The sequence below is a fragment of the Anolis sagrei genome, chromosome 2, assembly GCF_037176765.1.
Source record: "Anolis sagrei isolate rAnoSag1 chromosome 2, rAnoSag1.mat, whole genome shotgun sequence".
Classification (NCBI taxonomy): Eukaryota; Metazoa; Chordata; class Lepidosauria; order Squamata; family Dactyloidae; genus Anolis; species Anolis sagrei.
The window spans coordinates 106,948,832-106,958,019 of record NC_090022.1 but is presented as its reverse complement, the minus strand read 5'-3'; the positions used below and the strand labels follow the sequence as shown (position 1 = coordinate 106,958,019).

Sequence of the window (9,188 nt, the reverse complement as noted above, 5' to 3'; positions counted from 1 at the left end):
ACACATGCTATCTGAAATTATTATCAAGAAATTACCTCAAAATTCAAGTTTAAAATATTAACTGGCATGGACAAAAAAATATTTTGATGAATGAAGTGTGGTCAGTGCATTTGAATGTGTTTTGATAGAATATTGCTTTTTGTTTGCATTTTGTCACTGCTTTCTTATAAATAAATGAATAAGGATTAAATCTACATGTAAGAACACAGATAACAGCTTGGATGCCTTGTTAATTTCTTTTTATTATTATTCTTCTATTGTTTTTGTTGTCGTTTTTCCTTTCGGCAGAAGCTGCAAATTAATTTTGTTTCTTTTTTCTCCTCCCTTCTAGTTCTTTAATGGTGCCTAACAAAAACCAAGGGGACAGCAAGAAAACTTGGGAGTAAGTAATTAACATTCAAAGCCTTCGTGTTCAGACACCTTTTATACTTTCTTTTGCATCCAACTAGCAAGACATTTTGAAACAAGCTTTTAATTAACAGGTGGGTTTAATTGATATGTAGGTTGTCTTTGACCGGCAAAGACCTCTATGAAGAGGAAAGAGAACTCCCATCATGCTCACAGCTGAAGACCCTCAATTCATTTGCGGTTTAATCATCTTCTTTTCAGATTGGGGGAGGCTTTTCTTTCATAAAGAAAGAATGCAGATTTAATATTTTTAAAAGCTTAACTAGGAAGACAGTACATTGTGAATACTTTTGCTGGAATCTGATTGCTTTAAATGGAAGCCAGTCTGAACTGCCTTCATTTTGAGAGACTGAAATACTTCTGATTCCCATGGGCTTTAATTCTGATGCTCCCCGGGCCCCTATACTTTCAAAATGCTTCCATGTGGAGTATTTGCTCGGCATGTATTGCATAAATACCTTTAGGGCAGTTCTTAGATGAAGTTCATTCAAGAAGATCCTGTTTATCCTTGTGCATAAATCTGTTTTTGCTGGTGTCGATATGCAGCTTCTGCAAAAGAGGATAACTCAGCCTACAAATCACCTTGAAGCTACTGAACCATCTGTTGCAGTTTGGTAATATGACAATTGGAATCTGAGAGGGTAATTATTAAACAACCATAGGCCTTCTTTGCTTGATCAGGTGAAAATATCATAGGGAACAGTGTGCTGTTTTGTTTCATTAATACCACCTAAGGTGGAATTGTGCATCTGCTGTAGATCAGGGTGTTACACTATGTTGCTGCTTGCTTACTTTTTCGCTTTCATGGAATCCGGAAGGAAAAGGAAAGGCTTAAGCATCCCACAAAGAATAACATGTGTAATGAAAGCAATATGCAAAAGCCAGGTATTACCAAAAAGGAAACATGTTCTAAGGCCAGAATGGCCCCCAGATGTTAAGTGGAACCTCCCAACAGGCTGAGCCAGAATAATCAAGCAATAAGTGGGGGATGCTGGGAATTTCAGTCCAAACATGTCTGAAGTACAGATTTTGAACCCTCCTGGACTATGGCATGGAATGTGACTCATACGAGACCATGTATTATTATTATTACTACTACTACTACTACTACTACTACTACTACTATTTTCTGACAAATTAGTACAACTAAAATTAGTATTCTTTCTTTTTAGTTTGCAACATCAGCCACTAGTGTTAATAGGGACTGTACTTCAACATGTGCTGGATAACCAGGCCACTTGATCAGAACTGTACAGTACTTGAATATAGTTGTTTAATAAACACTTTAAGCAACTGAATGTTAAATACAAATAAATGTGCCATTATTTCATTAATTTGTTCCTTATGGGAAACAGATGGATATTATGCCAGTGTCTGTGTATTTTGCAAGAGCTCATTAAATTAATGATATCCATAGGAAAGTGGGGTGAAAAGGCAGTCCTATAAACAAGGAAAATCTCTTCTGTGTGTATACATGCAACATCTACTACAAATACAATTCTGTGAGTTCAATATGTTTTTCATGACCAAGTTGTATTAATGACAGAAAACATTTTAATTAACTAATAGTAAACATCTGAAATGATGGTAGATTTATTAACTGATTTCTAGGAGGATTTCAGCCATCTCAGAAAAATGTAATGGTTCTAAAGAAGAGATATTATCATTTATCTTCTTTGAAAGACAATGTTTCATAGTCAGGTGCTCTTATCCTGATATATCATTAAAATAACCTTATCCCTTCACTATGTATTTTTAGAATCATGCATTTCACTATGACTATGTATTATTCATGCTTGTGGAACATGACATTTATCTCATTTAAGATGAGAGACCAAATAATTCACAGCTGAGTGTGTGCAAATAAGGAACACTAATCTCACATATAAACTTTTATAGTCTTTATTTGCCTTCACTTTAATTTGTTCATTAATACTATTTTGAACTACATCCCTAAAGAATGTCCTCAGCCAGGTTTTTAGGAATGTACATTCTTATTGTGATCAGAGTTCAGAATTAGTTCACTGCTATACTGGGAGATGTAAGACACCATGGGAGAATAATTCCCAGCCTTGTTCTGTAGGTGTTAAAAATATTTACCATCATTTGGCTCCAAGGGAGCTCCCAAAGGCTGTATATAAAATGGAAATGTATATTAAAAGAAGTACATTTTGACTTTGGAGAGGAGATTCAAAAGATGGCTATCTACAATAACATTCTTCGAACTACCTTTAAAAAGTGAAGTCTGGTATCACCTTTCTTGCAGCCCAAATGTAAATGAAGCTATATTCTACTGGCATGTATGAGCACACAACTTCAGCACTGACATTGGAGTGGCCATATCCTTCTATTCTCTTTTGCAGTACCCTCCCAGGATCTATTTTTAGGAGACAGTGGCTTGAAATTAATTGTTAGCCCCATTTAGATTAGATGCCTTGGATAATGGCTGACCTCTACGTCAACACTCATGTATTTTCTATTACTTCAGTGGATCTACTCTAGGGATAAGTAATTGTTGTTGAAAGCTTTACCATTTCAACAATCAAAGAACTAGCAAGCACCATCCTTCCAACTGAAAACCCAGTTAGCTGACCAATCACTACCTATTGGGATTAATCATGCTAGTAAAAGGTATGAGCCAAGTAGGGCCTGATGGAAGACAAATTGTTAAGGGCAGCAGAATCTCACATTTGCTTTGCAATATGACCTGGGTCAGGAAATGTTTGGTGGTACTATATTAAATTGGAATTGTTTGGTTACAGGATTGCATGAGAGAAGGTATAATAGGTCAGAATGGGAAGAGCAACTCGGGGGGTGGGGGCAGGCCTGTAGTCGGGGGGGGGGGGGGGGGTTAGGGGTTCAACCCCCCCCCCCAAATTTTTCAGATTAAAAAAAACCTGGTTTACTCATGAATTTTAACTGGTTAACCAAATCCCCATGCTAAGTCTATGAGATGCAAAAAATTAAGAGGCCCACCAGAACTGCAAGCACTATCTCATGCAAATATTGACAATTTATTCACACTGTCATTACTTGAAGCAATAGCCGATGCAGTGAAGAAAGTTTGGGGGGGGGGGAGTGTTGAATGCTCTCATTAAGGAGGCCAGACTTGGTGGAGGTGGTTGACAGGGGTGGAGCTGCAGGCTATTGGAGGCTGCTCTGCCCCCTGCTGTGCTCTTTGCTTCAGTGTGAGCTAGGAGGCAAGTTTCAACCACTCCCCGTGAAATTTTCAACCCCCCTCCCAAATTTTTAACACCTCCCGAATTTTTTTTCTGGCTACGGCCCTGGATGGGGGTATCTTCAAGGGGATGTATCAAGATTGTGGGCTACATGTATCAAGATTGTGGGCTACATGCTCCATTTGCAGCTGAACTGTTTGACCAACCTAGACTCAGGGCCCAGGTCAGGTGGCAGATTGGGGCAGGAAAGTCTGTGGACATATCTGGTAAAGGCTTCAGACTGCTGCTGCTACTTTTCCACAAGAGACCTGAAATATTCCAATCCAGTTTTGCTGTTTTCTGGACTACATGTGAGTAGCAGAAGCCCCAGGCCTCTGCTGCTCCTGACTGTGGCTTCTAAGTGTTCCACGCTTGCTCAATGGTGCTGTTTCTGCCCTTCTCTTGTTCCTGCGGTTGGAGCTGACTGTTTATCTCCCTTGCCCACACCCCTTCCATTAACTGGTGCTGGCCCTGCAGTTCCTGCTGACATCCATCTTGGAACCAGCTCAGCACCTCCATTTTGCTAAGTCACTTAGAACTCTGGCTCTCAGCTGCCGGGCAGGTGGTCCCTTAATATGCACTTTATATGCTCTGGTTAATATCTTGTTAATTTGCCAGATTCAGGAACCCTTGTAGGGCCTATGTTGATCTTTTAAATCTCTTTTGTTATTAGCACTACCTCTGGGGGGGGGGGGGGATTATTTTGGTTTTATTATTGCAGAACCATCAAAATGCATTTAACAGCTCCACTTTTTAAGATCTGTATTGGGAAGTAATCCAGGACTTTTGCACCTTGACACTTTAGTCCCGATCATTAATCAACATCAACTTGGCTTCTAAGCAATTCGTATATTTTGCACTTATAAGCTCCTAAGACTCCTAAGACCTTTCATCAGTCCCCATGCTGCTTCCCAGCCCACTGCACTTAGCACTTTTTTCCAACTAGACACGTGTATCACATTTATTTATTTTTTAATTTTTTATTATTTTATCATAGTTTGATACATTTGTTATACATTGTTTATTTTACAGTAGATTCATATTATTCAATACAATCTATCATACTTTAACTTTTGATATCTACTGTTATTTTTCTACTTATACATATTTTCTATCTCTCACCCCCGTGCTCCCCCCCCCCCCCAAGCCACAGTTTTTACATATCATCTGTCCAAAATTTCAGTTCTACTTGTGGAGGTAACTGTCCTTCTTTCTTTTAAAATACTTTTTCAATAATTTTTCTCCATATTTCTTCAAAATCACTTTGTTTCCATATACCTCTTTTAACTTTTAATATACATGTCAGCTTATCATTTATTGCCAATTTCCATGCTTCCATGTACCACTCCTCTATTTGTATATTTATTTCTCTTTTCCAATTCCTTGCTATAAGCAGTCTTGCTATTGTTAATAAGTTTATCACATCTTTATCCTCTTTTTGTTTATCCTCTTTATCCTCTAATTGTTTATTATTATATAATGATAATAAAGCTATACTAGGACTTCTTTCTATTTTAATGTTCATTATATCCTCTCTAAATACTTTCCCCCAAAATTATTTACATATTTACATTGCCACCACATATGTATATATGTTCCTGATTCTTGGCATCCACTCCAAAAAAATTTAAGTAGTTTTTTTTATATTTGCTATTTTTACTGAAGTAAGGTACCATTTCAATATTAACTTATAGTAATTTTCTTTATCCCTATTGATAAATTCTTTAGATGTCTTTGTCTCCATAATTGTTGCCACTCATTTCATTTATTTTTATCCCTAAATCTTCTTCCCAGACCTCCTTAAGGGTGTTGTGTTTTTTTTCCTTCCTTTATTTCAATTATTATCTTATATACTTTACTAGTTATTCCTTTTAAATTTTTGTGCTCCTCTACAGCCCTTCCATTTTGTATTATTTGTTCAAATTGGTTAAGCTTACTTCCGTTTTTATTATTTTTTACCCAGTTTTTAAAACCATTGTTCTAATTGTATACAATGGAACCATGTCAATTTTATTTCTCTAAATTCTTCCATAATCATTTCCTTCTTCATTCCCACCTTTATCCACTATTTTGCCTAAGTTTTTTCCCTTAATGTTTTATCCATTTTTTTTAATTTTTTGGAAATTGCTTTTCTATTACAATTGGAGTTATTACTGAACCATGTACTTAGCACTTTTGATCGCACTTTGCAGGGGTTATTATTTAGATTTATTATTTAGAAGTTTTCTATACCGGCCTTCTCACCTCAGCGAGGGACTCAGGTCGGTTTACAGCATATATGAAAGTACAAGAATATATAAGTACAACAAAGTGCAACATCATTACATATTAAAATAGTACAATAAAGTACAATAAAAACCTCATCATCACAATTACCTAAGCCAAGTCGTCAATCCAGTCATAGTCATAATCATAGTCACAGTTCATCATCCTCCTTCCTTGTGGAAGGAGATTATAGATTCAGTCCTCGAATGGCACATTCCAGAGCCAGGTCTTTAGTAGTTTCCTTAACATCAGGAGGGAGGGAGCAGATCTAATCTCTAGTGGGAGGGAGTTCCAAAGCCAGGGAGCCACCACTGAGAAGGCCCTGTCCCTCGTCCCCACCAACCACGATTGCGAGGGTGGTGGGACCGAGAGCAGCCCCCCCCCCACCAGAAGATCTTAATAGCCTTGATGGTTCATAGGGGAGAATCAGTTCGGACAGGTAAACTGGGCCGGAGTCGTTTAGGGCTTTATAGGTCAAAACCAGCACTTTGAATTGTGCTCGGAAGCTAATCGCCAGCCAGTGGAGCTGGCGTAACACAGGGCTCTTATGATCTCTGTACCCCGCTCCTGTTAGCAATCTGGCTGCCGCACGTTGGACTGATTGAAGCTTCCAGGCAGTCTTCAGAGGCAACCCCACGTAGAGAGTGTTGCAGTAGTCTAAACGGGATATAACCAGAGCGTGGACCACCGTAGCCAAGTCAGACTTCCCAAGGTACGGGCGCAGCTGGCACACAAGTTTTAATTGGGTTGGGGAGGGCTGGAGGGGCTCGGGGAGTGCAGGATGGGGGAGGGGTGATAGGGGAGAAATGTCAAGTTTTAATGAAGATCAGACAAATCAAAAAGCTTTTAGTGTGCCACAAAGAGATGGAAGAGAGGTTGGATGTTCAGGGAGAGGGGAGAGTTCCACTAGTTGAGGGGCCCTCATAGAAGTAATGGGGGGGGGGGGGAGATACAGGAAAGGGAGACAATTAATTTGGCCTAGGGAATGAGAGAGTATATTAGTAATTCCAAAAAGGTCTCCCAATATGGTAAGATTGGGTACCCAGGATGGTGATCCCTCCGGATTAAGGGTGGTGCTTTTGAATGCCAGGTCAGGAGGAGTGGGCAGACCTGATGTGCATTACGGAGACCTGGTTGGACCCAGCTTTGTCCACCAGGTTTCTCCGTTCAGCACCAGCCAAGATCCGGAGGGCGGGGAGGTGGGGTCGCAGTGGTTTATAGGGAGTCAGTCTCCCTGAACAGGTGCCCCATCCCAAAGTCAACCATTTTTAATGTGTCCACCTGAGAGTAGGTGACTGGGGCAGAATAGGGATTCGTATTGTGTACCGTCCACCCTGCTGCACTACGGTCTCCCTACCTGAGCTAGCCAGGTTGGTCACAAGCCTGGCGTTGGGGTCCCAACGGTTTATGGTGCTGGGGGACTTCAACATCCATGCCGAGGCCACCCTACCATAAGCGGGCTCAGTACTTCATGTCTTCCATGGCAACCATGGGGCTGTCCCAACAGGTATCTGGCCCTACTCACAGTGTGGGGCACACATTAGACTTGGTTTTCTGCCAGGGATGAGAGGACAGTGGCAGTGTTCAGGAGTTCTCTATTACTCCGTTGCCATGGACCGACCACCACCTGTTCAGGTTTAGGCTCACTGCACCCCCCAACCTCTGCAGGGGTGGAGGACCCATTAAGGTGGTCTGCCCCAGGAGACTTATGGATCCAGAAGGATTCCTGATGGCTCTTGAGGAATTTCCCGCCACCTCAGTTGGTGATCCTGTTGATGCACTGACTAGGGCAATAAACACAATTGCTCCAAAACATCCCCTCTCAAGTAGCCAAGCTAAACCACTCAACGAGGAACCGGCAGCAATAAAGCAAAGGAAGAGGAGGCTAGCATGTGTGTGGTGTTCAGACCCGAGTGGGTCAAACCGAATATGGCTTGATGCCCTTCTATGGGCATATGCCACGGCAATAAAGGTCACAAAGAAATCCTTCTTTGAGGCCAATATTGAGTCCGCAAAGAACTGTCTGGTGGAGCTGTTTTGAGTTGTCAGAGGATTGTTAAATCCCACTGCTCCAGATGGGATCCCTGACAACTCGGCGACATGCTGTGAAGCATTTGCTCGGTTCTTTGCAGACAAAGTCGCTTTGATCCATTCTGACCTGGACACCATGTTAATGGCAGTCTCTGAGAATGTAACACGAGCACTGGCTGGTCCAATTTTGATGGATTCATTTCAATTGGTGAAACCCGAGGATGTGGACAAGATTCTTGGAGGGCTGAGAGTGACCGCATGCATCCTAGACCCCTGGCCATCCTGGCTTTTAAAGGAAGCCAAAGGGGGATTGGCCAAGTGGGTGAAGGTGGTAGTTAATGCCTTCCTTAAGGAATGTAACATTCCAGCGAGCTTAAAACAAGCTGTGATAAAACCGCTGTTGAAAAACCATCACTGGACCCCACTCAATTCATCAAGTGTAGGCCTATTTTCAATCTCCCCTTCTTGGGCAAAATCCTGGAACATGTGGTGGCCTTACAACTCCAGGTATTCTTGGAAGACACTGATTATCTGGACCTGGCACAGTCTGGTTTTAGGCCGGGACATGGAACTGAGACAGCCTTGGTCGCCAGGAGCTAGGCAAGTAGCATGTGTCCCTCTTGGTTCTGCTGGACCTCAGTGGCCCTCGATACCATTGACCACAGGATCCTTCTCGGATGCCTCACAGGAATGGGCCTTGGATGCACTGTTTTGCAGTAGCTCCGGTCCTTCCTAGAGGGTTGTCCCCAGAAGGTGTTGTTGGGACACACCTGCTCAACCCTACAACCATTGTCTTGTGGGGTTCCGTAGGGTTCAATATTGTTCCCCATGTTATTTAACATCTACATGAAGCTGCTGGGGGAGATCATCCGGAGTTTTGGGGTGCGGTGTCACCTGTACGCAGATGACGTCCAACTCTGTCACTCCTTCCCACCTGCTACTGAGGAGGCTGTTCAGGTCCTAAACCGGTGCTTGGCTGCTGTGACGGTCTAGATGAGGGCGAACAAATTGAAATTGAATCCAGATAAGACAGAGGTACTCCTGGTCAGTCGTAAGGCCAAGCAGGGCATAGGGTTACAACCTGTGCTGGATGGGGTTACACTCCCCCTGAAGACGCAGGTTCACAGCTTGGGTGTGATCCTGGACTCATTGCTGAGCCTGGAACCCCAGGTTTCGGCAGTGACCAGGGGAGCATTTGCACAGTTAAAGCTTGTGCACCAGCTGCGCCCATACCTTGGGAAATCTGACTTGGCCACAATAATCCAT

General features: G+C 42.0%; 1 long non-coding RNA gene across 1 annotated transcript in view; it reads right to left on the bottom strand.

The window, feature by feature from the left end:
- Window positions 1-274: 274 nt before the first annotated feature.
- Window positions 275-9,188, bottom strand: part of LOC132766651 (uncharacterized) — a 68,034-nt gene continuing 59,120 nt past the window's right edge. The window contains exons 6-7 of the long non-coding RNA XR_010909439.1: window positions 867-957; window positions 275-345 (exon numbers count right to left, since the gene is read on the bottom strand). This is a non-coding gene — a long non-coding RNA (uncharacterized lncRNA). The remainder of the gene's footprint in view (window positions 346-866; window positions 958-9,188) is intronic.